Here is a 16,260-nt window from a genome sequence, read left to right on the forward strand (position 1 = left end):
CCAAACTGGGTAAAAGGTTCTGTTCCATAAGTTCACGTGCCAATTACACACAGTGTTGAGGATTCCCAGGTGGCTCTTTCTCTTTTTTTTAATTTTTTTTTTTAATTTTACTTTAAGTTCCGGGATACATGTGCAGAACGTGCAGGTTTGTTACACAGGTATACACGTGCCACGGTGGTTTGCTGCACCTATCAACCTGTCATCTAGGTTTGAAGCCCCACATGCATTAGGTATTTGTCCTAATGCGCTCCCTCCCCTTGCCTTACTCCACCCCTGGCCCAGCTCATTCTCTTAAAAGAACCATCCATAACGGAGTTTAGTTGGGGCAATAATGGATCTGCTTGGGTTCCACAACTTGGGAATCAGAAGGAAGGGAAGGGCTTCCTCACCTTTTCCAGAAGCAAGGCTGCCCTCAGCACTCTCTGGATCCCAAGGCACAGCCCCAGGTCCCTGAATACACAGTGTCCTAAGTGCCCCCCTGGGAAGCCCCACTGCACCCAGGCTCTCCTCCCAGTGCTTCAGAATTACCTCCTGACTCCACCCCCTGAGAAACAGGCCAGGAATACTTCAAGGACTACGCCAATTCACCTCAATGCACCTCTCCTGGCATTTCAGAGATAACTCCAGAGTGAAGAGACGGAAATATGGAGGAGGGGTCTGAGGACAGACAGCAAGGGGTGACCCCCAGGATGGAGGTAACCCTGTGGAATACGCCCAAGTCAATTGCCCTCAACTGGTCTGCGAGAGCACGAGTCCAAAACCCAATGCCTTCATCTAAATCCTGACGCCACCACTTGTTTTAGCTTTCTGTGCCCCACTTCCTACTGTGAAAAGCAGGGATCATAAGAGCACCCAGTCTGTCCGCTGTGGTGAGGACTGAGCGCATTAAGACACGTGGGCACTCAGGACAGAGCGTGGCACGGCCAATGGTCTCTAAGCATCTCTGCTGCTGCCATCGCTGCGGTGCTCATCAAGCGCCAGGTGCTGCTCTCCCACCCCGTCCCTGTCCCATCACAGCCCGACAATTCTCAGCCACAGCAAGGAGCTCTGTTGGTGGAGGAGGGAGGAATATGCTAGAACCTTTGAAAGCTGACTTTCTGTGGGCTGGGGACAGTCCATGCTAAAGGGTAGCTGCCATTCCCCCAGGGGCTGCAGGTGCCAGGAGTGAGCACTCTGCCTCTTCCCCCCGACGACCCCCGCCCACACAAATGGAAAGGCGCGCCAGGGTTCTCCCGGCCACCTACCTGCCAAGTTCGCAGGAGCCCACCCTTGGCGCACGCCAGTGCCAGGCCGGGGCAGCGGGACGGGGAGGCCCCGGGGGCCAGGCCGCGGAGGAAGGACCCGACGGACCCTGGTAAAGACAGAGACCTCCCCCGCTCCAAAAAAGCCCCCCGGCCCAGCGCCGGGCTAAGCCCCCTTCCTCCACCTCCCGCCTGAAGCAGGCAGCCTCCCCGCGCTTCCCCGCGCCCGCCGCCCCGGAACTAGTGACTCGCCGGCGCACCTGGCCGCGCATCCTCCGGCGGCAGGTGACCACAGGGAGACACGGGGCGGGGGCTTCCTGGCGGCCCGCCGGCGGGGCGCAGGGCTATAAGCGCCGCGGGAAGGAGGCGCTCGCGCCGCGGCGGGTCACGGCCTCAGCACTGTCCCGGCGGGAGGCTTGGCGCGCGCGTCCGCTCGCGGGGCCACCCGCTCCAGAGTCGCCCGCCAGGGCCAGCCTGAGGCCCGAGACCCCGAGCTCGGGCGCGAGCAGGATGCGGCTCCCAGGGGGCGGTTGGCGCGGGTCGGAGTCCCAAAGCCTCGTCCTTACCTCTGCCTCATGCTGCGGTGTCCCTAGGCGCCGGCGTCCCAGTAGCCGACCAGTGCCGCCCTGTCCCGCAGCCCCGGCGTCCGGCGCGGTAAGCAGCAGCAGCAGCAGCAGGAGCATCGGCGCAGCCGGGGGCGAGGCGGGCACATGAAAGGGCGGGTGTTGCGGCCCTCGGGCGGACCACAGGACCCTAGCCTCGGAGGCGAGAGATCTCAGTGCACTGGCTCCCATCCTCAGGGATCCCACTGCTACCTGCACGCTCAGCCTTGCCAGAATCTCATGGGATACGTGCAAAAGCCAAAGAAATAAGCGGTCGCCACGCCTTTCGTCCTCTCCGTCTGCCCGCAGAGTCCATATGGTACATTCCCCAAAGCCCAACGGGAAACAGGAAGGAGGGGATTGGTTGGAAATCTTGGAAGGGGCGAAAAGTCACATGGTGGGCATATCAAAGCCTGCCAGCAGAGAGAAGGGAGGATGTATTTAAAGGGCACTTGTTGGTTGGGCGTGGTGGCTCGCTCCTGTAATCCCAACACTTTGGGGAACCGAGGCTGGCGGATCACTTGAGGTCAAGAATTCAAGACCAGCTTGTCCAACATGGTGAAACCCCGTCTCTACTGAAAATACAAAAATTAGCCGGACTTGGTTGCACGGGCCTGTAGTCCCAGCTACTCAGGAGGCTGAGGCAGGAGAATCACTTGAACCTGGGAGGCGGAGGTTACAGTGAGCCGAGACTCTGTCTCAAGAAATAAAATATAATAATAAAGGGGACTTGTTTGCTGCTCTTAGCTGCCGCAAAATTAAACTAGGATTTTCATTCTGACACTATCCAGATGGGAAGCAAAGAGATTAGGGGGAATTTCACATTTTTGGAGAAGGGAGCTAAAAGAAAATATAGAGCAGAGGCCAGAGGTGGTGGCTCACGCCTGTAATCCTACCACTTTGGGAGGCGGAGGCGGGCGGATCACAAGTCCAGGAGTTCGAGGCCAGCCTGACCAAAATGGTGAAACCCCATCTCTACTAAAAATACAAAAATTAGCCTGGCATGGTGCTGTGCGCCTATAATCTCAGCTACTCAGGAGGCTGAGGCAGGAGAATCGCTTGAACCTGGAGGCAGAGGTTGCAGTGAGCCGGGATCACGCCATTGCACTTCAGCCTGGGCAACAGCAAGACTCCATCTCAAAAAAAGAAAGACAAAGAAAATACATAGCGAATTGAACCAAATATATCTGTATGACCTTGAGCAGGTAAGTCCAACCCTCGGCCTCAGTTTCATCATCTGGTCCAATGAGGATACTGGACTGCAGTGGGTGTCTAACAGCCTTCACTCACTTCGTGTGGGATCCTATCACCCCTTGCGCGGGAATAGCAATACCTGCAACTATTCTTCAATTTTGGGCAAGATCCACCATCTTAGAGAACTTTAGTTGAAAGTGGATAGACTCTCTGACACCTACTTTCAGCAACAGTATCGACCCCACCTTTGGTAAAGGCAAATTCAGTCTGCTTTCTGGGTCCCTCATCTCTTAAGAAGAATCTTCTTATATGTGGAGCGCCCCACCTCCAAGTACTTAATAATTTCTACTCCAAGAGGCACCCCTTTCTCTTCCTTCTCCCTTCCTTCTCATAATCAAAGCTTCGATTATAATTCATCCACCCAATGAGCTGTCCACAATTCCTGCCTTCAGCAACAAACCCCACTGCTCACCCCTCCCGAGAGCTGCCAAAGTGCTTGTCCCTAACTCAGTCTGTGACACGCCATTCAACCACACATGGCCAATTGTGCTTTCATCCTCACTACAAACCAAATTTCAGACTTTCTAACCATTCCTTGGGGTCTGCTCTCTTTTAGGGAAACAGACCAGCCTGATAGGCTTACAGTTTTACACCAGCCTGATAGGCTTACAGTTTGGCTACCAAGCTTCAGCTCTACCTTCTTTATTTCAGAATTTTTCAAACTCCCAACAGCTGATCACCCCACCCCCACCCAATCAGCTTCCAAATCGTGTAGGGTATCTGGGATACCCTTTCTAATAGCTCCAGACAACTTATCTTCCAACTGTAATCCAAAGAGCTGCAGAAACTGCATCCCTCCATGAAACCTTCCAGACTGATTGCCAGAAGCTGCTAGCTTACAGAGCTCCCATTTCTACTCTGTGCCCTGCCATAACCCAACTGTCCATGCTCTCTGCCCCAATATACATCATACATTTCTTTCTTTCTTTTTTATTTTTGAAACGGAGTTTCACTCTTGTTGCCAAGGCTGGAGTGCAATGGTGAAATCTTGGCTCACTGCAACCTCTGCCTCCCAGGTTTAAGTGATTCTCCTGCCTCAGCCTCCTGAGTAGCTGGGATTACAGGCATGCGCCACCACGTGTGGCTAATTTTGTATTTTTAGTAGAGACAGGGTTTCTCCATGTTGATCAGGCTGGTCTCAAACTGCCGACCTCAGGTGATCTGCCCACCTCGGCTTCCCAAAGTGCTGGGATTATAGGCAGGAGCCACCACGCCCGGCCAATGTACATTTCTTATTGACATATTTTCCTGTCTCCCTGCTGGCCGCAGCAGCAGCAGCCACAGCTTACATTTATTAAGTGCTCACTATGTGCTAGGTACTGTTGGGAAGTGTTTGCCTGCATTATTTCATTTCACCCTCATATCAACTCTGTGATGTTCCATTATTATTCCCATTAGTACCGTTTTGCCCTCCTGAGGAAAACACAAGAGCTTAGTGAAACTGATCTGCCCGAGTGCACACAGAGGTCTGACATCTAGTGCCCCCCGCCATAACTCCACAACGCAATACTGTCTTGAGTTTCTTGAGAATCTACTGTATGCCAGATGAAAGATAGTCTCATACATTTATTTATTTTATTTTATTTATTTTATTTTTTTGAGACAGTCACACTCTGTCACCTAGGCTGGAGTACAGTGGCTCTATCTTGGCTCACTGCAACCTCTACCTCCTGAGTTCAAGCAATTCTCATGCCTCAGCCTCCCAAGTTGCTGAGATTACAGGCTCGTGCCACCATGCCTGGCTAATTTTTGTATTTTTAGTAGAGATGAGGTTTCACTATCTGGGCCAGGCTGCTCTCGAACTCCTGACCTCAGGTGATCCACCTGCCTCAGCCTCCTAAAGTGCTGGGATTACAGGCGGGAGCCACCGTGTCAGGCCTTATACATTTATATTATGTTTACATTTATTTCTATACCTATAATATCATTTCAGTCTCGAAACAGTCATGTGAGGAGAGTTGGTAGAAGTCTATTCACAGATGAGGAAGGAAACTACAGCTCAGAGAGCATGACCGTTTGGCTAAGGTAGCAAGGCTGGTAAGTAACTGAGCCTGGCTTTCCACACTGCATTATTTCCACTACAATTCCTGCTCCCTGCATGAACACAACCTTTTTGCATGTAACAACCAGAGAAGGAGGAAACAAATATAAAATAGCAAAACTGAAGCTGCGGGGTTAGGGAGTGTGGTACAAGGAGCGCTTACAGGGGGCCAGAAAAGAAGCAAAGACGACTTCAGTGAAGGGGGAGAATCACTGTGGACTTCTTTATATTGGTTTGTTGTTTATATTCTGCCTGTGAGACTGTGTCTTGGACACATCTGGCAAATTCAATAGCAAAAGGCCACAAAACTGCCCCTTAGCAGTGGCGTGCTGGTGGCTAGAATTAGCCACATGTCAATGTCAATGAAGAAGGGACTTCTGTGTGAAATGCTGCTGCTGACCAGTTTGGGAAAGTTCTCAACTGGCTGTTTAGCAAACTACCCTGCTTTGCTGGCAGTTGTTGTTGTTGTTGTTGTTGTTGTTGTTGTTGTTGTTGTTTTTCTGAGATGGAGTCTGGCTCTGTCGCTCTGTGCAGTGGCATAGTCTGGGCTCACTGCAAGCTCTGCCTCCCAGGTTCACGCCATTCTCCTGCCTCAGCCTCCTGAGTAGCTGGGACTACAGGCGCCTGCCACCAGGCCTGGCTAATTTTTTTGCATTTTTAGTAGAGACGGGGTTTCACCATGTTAGCCGGGATGGTCTTGATCTCCTGATCTTGTGATCTGCCCACCTCAGCCTCCCAAAGTGCTGGGATTACAGGCGTGAGCCACCTTTTCTTTTTTTTTTTTTTTTTTTTTTTTTTTTTTTTGAGAGGGAGTCTTGCTCTATTGCCCAGGCTGGAGTGCAGTGGCGGGATCTCGGCTCACTGCAAGCTCCGCCTCCCGGGTTCATGCCATTCTACTGCCTCAGCCTCTGGAGTAGCTGGGACTACAGGCGCCTGCAACCCGCCCGGCTAATTTTTTGTATTTTTAGTAGAGATGGAGTTTCACCGTGTTAGCCAGGATGGTCTTGATGTCCTGACCTCCTGATCCACTCACCTTGGCCTCCCAAAGTGCTGGGATTACAGGCGTAAGCCACCGCGCCCAACATCTGCTGGCAGTTTTAACACTCCCCTGCAAATACAGGCTGGGCTCATTATTTCTTCTTTTTCAACTGTTGACATCCTCACAGGGTTGGAGAGCCTAGCAAAATTGTGTGGGAGCAGCAAACTTTTAATATGGATTAAGCAGCCTGAACAAGGTAATTCTGAGGCCAGTACTTCTGAGTTATTCTTTGCCAGGTCCAGCCATAGTCAGTCAAGTTGATTCTCACTCCCATAGTGCTCTCTTTTCTCATCCCCAGAGAGCTCTAAAATGTCTGCTTATCTGAGTGCTTTCTTTATGCATTCAAACATTTATTGGGCACCCACTACAAGCAAAGAACTGGCAGGTTGTGTGGGTTATCCTGACGGATCGCACATGAAGTGTGTACTTAGTGCATGGGGTGATTAAATGTCAGATCCCCGTCCATAAGGAAGGAATCTGCCTGAGCCCCTCAGAGAGTGCAAGTGGATCCCATCCACGGCTAAATGTAGGTGGTCATGTTGGAAAATCCACGCCCCTAGTAGGAAAAGGAGCACTGGGTTGAGAAATGGCCCTGGGTTGGGGAGATGGGCAGTGTCCTGGGGAGGTGGAGGGTGCCCAGAAATAACTGGACACATCACAAACAACAGGGAGAATCATTTAATTCAGTCCACAATGTAGCTGGTAGAAGATTTGTGGAGTATGCTGTCTTATTTTCAATTTAAAAAATACTTTCTGGGCTGGGCACAGTGGCTCACACCTGTAATCCCAGCATGTTGGGGGGCCAAGGCAGGTGGATCACCTGAAGTCAGGAGTTCAAGACCAGCCTGACCAACATGGAGAAACCCCATCTCTACTAACAATATAAAATTAGCCGGGCGTGGTGGCACATGCCTGTAATCCCAGCTACTTAGGAGGCTGAGGCAGGAGAATCGCTCGAACCTAGGAGACGGAGGTTGTGGTGAGCTGTGCTCGTGCCATTTTGCTCCAGCCTGGGCAACAAGAGCGAAAGTCTGTCTCAAAAAAAGAAAAAATTTTCTGATTTCTTTTTTTTTTGAGATGGAGTCTCGCTCAGCAACCCAAGCTGGAGTGCAGTGACGCAATCTTGGCTCACCACAACCACCATTTTATGGGTTCAAGTGATCTCCCATCTCAGCCTCCCGAGTAGCTGGGATTACAGGCACCTGCCATCATGCCTGGCTAATTCTTGTATTTTGGTAGAGACAGGTTTCACCATGTTGGCCATGTTGGTCTTGAACTCTTGACCTCAGGTGATCCGCTTGCCTCGGCCTCCCAAAGTGCTAGGATTACAAGCATAAGCCACCACGCCTGGCCAATTTTCTGATTTCAAAAGTAATTCATGTTCATTGTAAAATAATTTGTTAAATAGAGAAAAGCACAAAAAATAAAAATACCCATTACCTTCACCAGCATATCGTTGTTACCATTTTGATGTATGTGTTTTCTTGTATTTTTCTGTGTACATGTGTCATATATCTTCTTTTTCTGTATTATCTTTTTAACAAAATTTGATCAAACTGCTTTACAATCTACTTTTCTACTTAATAGGCTAGGAATTTTCCTATGCCATTATATATTACTTAAACCATGATTTTTTTTTTTTTCTTTTTTAGAGTCAATGTCTTGCTCTGTTGCCCAGGCTGGAGTGCAGTGGCACAAACGTAGTTCACTGCAGCCTTGCACTCCTGGGCTCAAGTGATCCTCCCACTTAGGCCTCCCAAAGTGCTAGGATTCCAGGCCTGAGCCACTATGCTGAGTTTTGTTTTTATTTTTGTTTTTAACTTAAACCAGTTTTGATCAGCTATCTGCCTCTAGCTAGCAAAGTAAAAAGTGCATGGTTGGGGCCGGGCACGGTGGCTCATGCCTGTAATCCCAGCACTTTGGGAGGCTGAGGTGGGCAGATCACCTGAGGTCAGGAGTTCAAGACCAGCCTGACCAATGTGGTAAAACCCTGTCTCTACAAAACAAAATATAAAAGTTAACCGGGTATGGTAGTCTGCACCTGTAATACCAGCTAGTCAGGAGGCTGAGGCAGGAGAATCACTTGAGGCAGAGGTTGCAGTGAGCAGAGATTGCACCATTACACTCCAGCCTGGGTGATAGAGTGAGACTCTGTCTCAAAATAAAATTAAAAAAAAAAGCATGGTCGGCCAGGTGTGGTGGCTCACACCTATAATCCCAGCAGTTTGGGAGGCCATGGCAGGCAGGTCACTTGAGGTCAGGAGTTCAAGACCAGCCTGGCCAACATGGTGAAACCCTGTCTCTACCAAAAAATACAAAAGTTAAGTCCAGGTGCAGTGGCTCATGTCTGTAATCCCAGCACTTTGGGAGGCCAAGGCAGGCAGATCACCTGAGGTCAGGAGTTCGAGACCAGCCTGACCAACATGGCAAAACCCTGTCTCTACTAAAACTACAAAAATTGGGCATGGTGGTGGGTTTCTGTAATCCCAACTACTCAGGAGGCTGAGGCAGGAGAATGGCTTGAACCCAGGAGGCAGAGGTTGCAGTGAGCTGAGATTGTGCCATTGCACTCCAGCCTGGATGACAGAGCGAGACTCTACCTAAAAAAAAGAAAAATACAAAAGTTAGCCTGGTGTGGTGGCACACACCTATAATCCCAACCACTTGGGAGGCTGAGGCAGGAGAATTGCTTGAACCTGGGAGGCAGAGGTTGTAGGGAGCGGATATCACACCACTGCACTCCAGCCTGCATAACAGAGTGAGACCCCGTCTCAAAAAAATGCGGCTGTGTGCGGTAACTCACACCTGTAATCCCAGCACTTTGGTAGGCTGAGGCAGGTGGATCACTCGAGGTCAGGAGTTTGAGACCAGCCTGGCCAATATGGTGAAACCCTGTCTCAACTAAAGATACAAAATTAGCCTGACATGGTGGCAGGCACCTGTAATCCCAGCTACTCAGGGGGCTGAGGCAGGAGAATTCACTTTAACCCAGGAGGCGGAGGTTGCAGCGAGCAGAGGTCTCGTCATTGCACTCCAGCCTGAGCAAAAAGAGCAGAAATCCATCTCAAACAAACAAACAAACAAAAAAAGCATGGTGCAATAGGAGCTCAGTCCATCCCTTCCAAGCATTCCAAATAACACACCAGTGACTGCCACCAGTTCAGTTTATCATGACCCCCAAGGATATTCAGCTTTAAGCAATCTCCAGGGAAATCCCAAGCCATGTGTAGCCTAACGGCTCCCAGGATGCCTGGACTGGCTCAAAAGCCCATCCCATCTATCTGTTGGATAAGAGAGTCAAGAAGGAAGAACAGAGTGGTTTAGAACAAATGTGATTCCTGGGCTGCATTCACAGTCATGTGGACCTACTGAGGACATGAAAGGTTCAATGTTCCTGCCTCTCTTCTATCCTAAGGGACTGGTTTGGAACCAACCCAGTGTTCTGGAGAATAGCTAAGGAGATCCATGGATTGGGATGTCCTAGAGCTGGAAGATATCATCCTAGGTTCTGGGGTTTATTTCTAGGCTAATATCTCATAGCGAGGTTTAAGAGAATTATATGTCTTTTACTTTTTAACTAATTCCAGACTGATTTGCATGTTTTCACCCTGTCAGGAAGAAGGAAATTAAGATTGGGTGTGGTGGCTCCACCCGTAGTCCCAGCACTTTGGGAGGCCAAGGTGGGAGGATCACTTGAGCTGAGGAGTTTGAGGCTGCAGTGAGCACCACTACACTCCAGCCTGGGCGACACAGCGAGAGGCTGTCTCTACAAAAAAAGGAAATTGAAATGCAACTTGACACAGTTGCAAATCACTTCTGCATCAGTTTCTCACAATACAATGGCTAAAAATCGGGTGGTTTTTCCCCTAACTGATTGGCATGTGTATGTTCAGCTGTAGCCAGAAATTCTATGTAGTGAAAACAGACAAAACCAAGATGGGAATATGCAGAAGAAATCTCTAGTTACCAAGGCACTGCAAAATAAAGTCTGCAATTGCACATCACAATCATCACCAAAACAGGGATTTCTAGAGTCCTTCTGTAACTCGCAGGAAGACTCCTTCCCTAAGCCAATTCGGGCTGGATTCTTGAAAGTCTCTGGGAAACACAGCAAATTTTATAAACAGGGTTTTTTTCTGAACTTACATTCTCATATGCACTACATCTAAGAAAAATTTATAAAATATATATATAATATATATAAATATATATTAAAATACACACACACATTCTGTGGGACTTGATTCTGTTTTTTTTTTTTTTTTTTTTTTTTTTTTTTTTTTTTTTTTTTTTTGAGACGGAGTCTTGCTCTGTCACCCAGGCTGGAGTGCAGTGGCCGGATCTCAGCTCACTGCAAGCTCCGCCTCCCGGGTTTACGCCATTCTCCTGCCTCAGCCTCCCGAGTAGCTGGGACTACAGGCGCCCGCCACCTCGCCCGGCTAGTTTTTTTGTATTTTTTAGTAGAGACGGGGTTTCACCGTGTTAGCCGGGATGGTCTCTCGATCTCCTGACCTCGTGATCCGCCCGTCTCGGCCTCCCAAAGTGCTGGGATTACAGGCTTGAGCCACTGCGCCCGGCCGGGACTTGATTCTTTGAACACTGACTTTAGGGCTCTGTGCTCTGCACTAGACAGGAGTAAATGCTATACCTCTGCAGAACTAAAACAAGTAAACTTGCCCTTGTCATTGGTTCCTTCCTCCACTGCTCAGACACGTTGCTGTTAAAGATAAAAACAGCAGGCTAGACATAGTGGCTCACGCCTGTAATCCCATAATTTTGGGAGACTGCAGCACGAGGATCAGTTGAAGCCAGGAGTTCGAGACCAGCCTGGGCAACAAAGCAAGACCCTGTCTCTATAAAAAACACAAAATTTAGCTGGGCCTGGTTGTGCACACCTGTAGTCCCAGATACTCAGGAGGCTGAGGCAGGAGGATCACCTGAGCCCAGGAGGTGGAGGCTACAGTGAGCTATGATGATGCCACTGCTGCACTCTAGTCTGGGTAACAGAGTGGGACCCTGTCTTTAAAAATAAAAATAAAAAATAAAAACTTTGGCTTCAAAACTGCCTGTAGTCAAATTGGGTTCTATCTGATTATGACTTATTTTACACAGGTCTGTTTTCAACTGTGAAAGAGAAAACGACAGAAGGAAAGGACTGAGGGAAAGGAAGGGAGGGGAGGGAGGGAAGCGGGGAGAAAGCATACGATACTTCCCATTTAGGAAGTGGAATAGTGGTAGAAGATGCCCTGATAAAGCCTCAGAATGGAACTAATGAGCTTGAAACCGCCAGTATACACATCGGCATTTTCAGATTTCAGAGAAGACGCACCTGAGGGGAGGAGCCTCTCGTAGGGAAGGGAAAGATGTCAAGCCTTCCTTTGTCCTGTGCACAGGACAGACTCCAAATCCTTCTCTTCACTCGCATTTGAGATCATGTGAACTCCTGTTTGATTTAAGCATCTGATTATTTTTCTTTCATTCATCCCTTGGTGTCTGTGATGGGCAAGGCACTTGTCTGGTTGCTGAGAGCTGTACCAAGGACAATTAGACATAGGGTCTGACCTTAAGGAGCTAACAATAGTGCAGGGAAAGTGAGACTTGGGTAGAGAGAGTCTTTGTCAGGTGGAAAGTGCCGTCTCAGACTGAGAAGGCTTCTATCTAAGAGAGCAGGGAACGTTCCATGGAGGAGCGGGTATTTGAGAGGTCACTCAAAAGAATGGTAGGATTTCATGGGGAGATGAAAAAGGTATTCTGAGAGGTGAGCTTCCTTTTTTCTTATCTCAGCTCCCACTGGCAGAAAAGGAGCAGAGTTCCTTCCACCTTGAGCCAGGGTTTTTCAGGCAAAGCACCTCACTGCCGGGAGGTGGAGGCTTGGAGGGTTAGAAAGAAGGAGAATTTAGAAGGATAAATACTAACATGTTCACAACCAGGTGAATAGAGGGATGGGTGGGTAGCTGGGTGTTTTGAAATTATCTTCTTTTTGCTTATTTGTGCTTTTTCATTTGGGAAGAGAATGGAGCACGGAACATACTCTAATACAAGGAAAAAATAAACACAAGTTTGAAACAGCAGCGCCCCTCCCCCAGCAACCAAAAGAAAAAACAAACAGTAAGAAAAGAAAAGTGATTGAGAAGAACATGCATATCTCTTTGAGACTGAATGTCTCCTCTGTGCTCTGGCAGCCTCAGCGATCACAGGCCTGCACTGCTGCTTTTGGCCCTGCTTGGAAACCCCCATGTGAGCACCAGCAATTGCAGCTCGGCCTCCAGGGAGTGTATCACAGCACAGGCATTAATTTTCATAATCAATGCCGTCACTGACAAGTAGGCAGAGAGATAAATGCTCCAAAATCGTCTAGGCCCCTTGGGCCAGATGTTCCTAGACTTATCAAGAAGAGAAGTTAACTAGGCACAGTGACTGATGCCTGTAATCCCAGCACTTTGGGAGGCCAAAGCAGGCAGATCACCTGAGGTCAGGAGTTCGAGACCAGCCTGACCAACATACAAAACTAGCTGGGCATGGTGGCGCATGCCTGTAATCTCAGCTACTCAGGAGGCTGAGGTGAGAGAATCGCTTGAACCCAGGAGGTGGAGGTTGCAGGGAGCTGAGAAGATCACGCCATTGCACTCCAGCCTGGGCGACAAGAGTGAAACTCCGTGAAAAAGAAGAAGAGCAAGAGAAAGAGGAAGAAGAAAAAGAAGAAAAGGAGGAGGAGTAGGAGGAGAAGAGGAAGAAGAGGAAGAAAGAAGAAGAAGAAGAAGAAAGAAGAAAAGAAGAAGAAGAAGAAGAAGAGGAGGAAGAGGAGGAGGAGGAAGAAGAAGAAAACTTACAGCAGGATGTGGTGGCTCACACCTGTAATCCTAGCACTTTGAAAGGCCAAGGTGGGCAGATCTCCTGAGGTCAGCAGTTCAAGACCAGCCTGGGCAACAGGGTGAAACCCTGTCTCTACTAAAAATACAAAAATTAGCCAGGTATGGTGGCAGGTGCCTATAATCCCAGCTTCTCGGGAGGCTAAGGCAGGAGAATCATTTGGACCTAATTTATTGATTTTTTTTTTTTTGAGCTTGGAATATGGGGTCATGACAAGATCATGCCACTGCACTCAATCCTGGATGACAGAGCAAGACTCTGTCTCAAAAAAAAAAAAAAAAAAGAAAAAGGTTACTCTTTGTTTCCTAGAAAGCTTAACTTCCTGACAATGAAAGCCCTAAGGAGCGAGTGGCAGAAGATAGCTGGCAGTCATCGGTGGGGCAAAGACAGAGGTACCACTGCTGACTCTACTGGGCCTCAGCCCTCCTCCCTCATGGGGAGGGACCCTCTTTCAAACTTTTGGAGGGGTAAGGGAGGGCCAGGCAGAGCTGAGACCAAGGCAATGGCGGTGGGCGGGGGGCCTGAAGTTCTATCATCTAATTGGGCTTCTTCACCAGTGCATCGCCCATAAGTGCCGTATTGATTCCCTCAGCTCCCAGCACTGCCAGATAGGGCCGGGGTGGCCAGAGCCTCCCAGCCAGTCTCCTCCTGCAGGAGCACCTTGTCAGTTTACCTCAGATATTCGCTGCTCAAATACCATCTTCTGTGTGTATCACAACATGACACGCCTACAAAGAACGCTGAGCCAGGATTTCTAGATGCACTGTTACATGGTGATTTACTGGTCTGGAACTGCTGCCTCGCAGGAGGTCATGTGAAAACACCACCAGCAAAACCAAGCATTTATGGAGCCACTCCCTTATGCCAGGTCCTGGGCTGGGACGTCTGACTGCGTCAGCTCCACGGTGGATAACTGTGGCTTTTGCCTGCCTGGCATTCAGACCCCCCTGCTTGGTAACAGTGCCTACATCTTAGCTTCTATTGTGGAAACTACCTTTCCCCCACTGCATGCAGGCCCGGTGGGCATGGGGATGGAGGCACCTTGCTCTCCATCCATGAGGAAGGCAGCACATGGCCCAGCCTTGTCCAGTCTGACCTCTCTTCCTGCAAGTTGAGTGTCAAGCAGAGAACCACAGAACTGAAAACCGGAGCTGCTTCATGCAGTCAAGAATCCCCTGAAGAAGGAAGGCAGTTACCTCCCTGTTCTCGACATCTTTTCAGCTGGCCTGGCTCTCGTCCTTTCCAAGACCTGGCTGTTTGCTTTGCATTCAGTTATATTAGCTAATTCATAGCCTTCTCATAAATTTCTTCCATCCTTCTCCAAAGTTAGCCCTAGAGTATATTGCTGTTGTTTACAATCAAAAAGCCCTAGAGGTGTACTCTCTAATTCTCTTAATAACCTCATTTTCCGTCATTACCCCTGTTTTAGTACAGGCAGCTGAGCTTCAGAGAAGTTAAAAGATGTGCCCAAGGTCACACAGCTAATGAGTGCCACAGTCAGAATCTGAACCCAAGTCTGTCTGATGCGGAGTCATGACAAGAGCATGGGTTTTCTTGGGAGAGCAAAATGACTTCAAATCCCCACTTCCCACATACAAATGCACAACGGGTGTAGTAATGCCAAAGCCACAGAGCTGTTGAGGATGGATAGGTGATGCGTAGGAAAGCACATGACCTAGGGTGTGTCATCCCAGCACTTTGGGAGGCTGAGGTGGGCAGATCACCTGAAATTGGGAGTTCAAGACCAACCTGACCAACATGGAGAAACCCCATCTCTACTAAAAATACAAAATTAGCTGGGTGTGGTGGCGCACGCCTGTAATCTCAGCTACTTGGGAGGCTGAGGCAGGAGAATTGCTTGAACCCGGGAGGCAGAGGTTGCAGTGAGCTGAGATAGTGCCATTGCACTCCAGCCTGGGTGAAAAGAATGAAATTCTATCAAAAAAAAAAAAAAAAAGAATTAAGAAAAAATATTTGAACACTTCTTTTTATCCCTAATTTATTAATTTTTTTGAACTTGGAATAGGAACACTATTACCAACAAAAGTAATTAGAGAATATAGATGTTAAATCTATTCTCTAAATGAATTATTGCTTATTTTAAAATTACATATTAATTAATCACAGGACATTTGGAAAGTAAGAGACATATTAAAAAAAGGTAAAAATGATTTGTAATCCCTCTGAGAGTTACCCATTAATGGCATTTTTGGTATATTTCCTCTCGGTTCTTTCCCCTGCCACCACCAATATGTGTGAGTAGTTTATGTTTTATAAAGTTGGGTTCATGCAATATGATTTCCTGGCTGGTGTGGTGGCTCACGCCTGTAATTCCAGCACTTTGGGAGGCTGAGGCAGGAGTATTGCTTGAGCCCAGGAGTTCCAGACCATCCTAGGCAACACAGTGAGACCCCATCTCTACAAAAAGTAAAAAATTAGGTGGGTATGGTGGCACTTGCCTGTAGTCCCAGCTACTTGGGAGGCTGAGGCCAGAGGATCACTTGAGCAGGAGGCAGAGGCTGCAGTGAGCCTAGATTGTGCTACTGTACTCCAGCCTGGGTGACAGAGCGAGACCCTGTCTCAAAAAACCCAAAAAAGATTTCTCTATAATTTCTTTTTTTATTCAGTAAGATATTATAGTTTTCCCTATCTTGATTAAACAGTCTAAAATGGTTTTCATATCACTATAGTATTCCATTTTATAAATTTGTCGAAATTTATTTAACCCTCATTGTTACATTTCCATTTTTTAAAATAGTGCTGCAGCTGTTGACTTGAAAGCGTACTTTTTCAGGTAGCTGACAACCAAAATATCCCCTTGACATGTTCTGGCATACCCCACACCTCAGTATCATGCAATATACCTTTGTAACTAACCTGCACAGTACCCCCAATTCTAAAATAAAAGTTGAAACAAAATCTAGTGTTTTAAAAGAAATTATATATTATTTTTGGACCAAGCGTGGTGGCTCACACCTGTAATCCCAGTTCTTTCGGAGGTTGAGGTGGGAGGATCACACAGGAGGATCCACTGAGACCAGGAGTTTGAGACCAGCCTGGGCAACACAGTGAGACCCCCCATCTCTACAGTAATTAAAAAAAAATTAGCTGGGCATGGTGGCATGCACTTTCAGTCCCAGCTACTTAGGAAGCTGAGGTGAGAGGATTGCTTGAGCCCAGGAGTTTGAGGTCACAGTGAGCTATGATGGTGCC

The 16,260-nt window shown here is 48.4% G+C and overlaps 1 long non-coding RNA gene across 1 annotated transcript in view; it reads left to right on the forward strand.

Annotated features, from left to right (window-relative positions):
- Window positions 1-1,754: 1,754 nt before the first annotated feature.
- Window positions 1,755-16,260, forward strand: part of LOC105480698 (uncharacterized) — a 33,980-nt gene continuing 19,474 nt past the window's right edge. The window contains exons 1-2 of the long non-coding RNA XR_011613892.1: window positions 1,755-1,895; window positions 5,031-5,134. This is a non-coding gene — a long non-coding RNA (uncharacterized lncRNA). The remainder of the gene's footprint in view (window positions 1,896-5,030; window positions 5,135-16,260) is intronic.

Source organism: Macaca nemestrina, chromosome 15, assembly GCF_043159975.1.
Source record: "Macaca nemestrina isolate mMacNem1 chromosome 15, mMacNem.hap1, whole genome shotgun sequence".
NCBI classification, from domain to species: domain Eukaryota; kingdom Metazoa; phylum Chordata; class Mammalia; order Primates; family Cercopithecidae; genus Macaca; species Macaca nemestrina.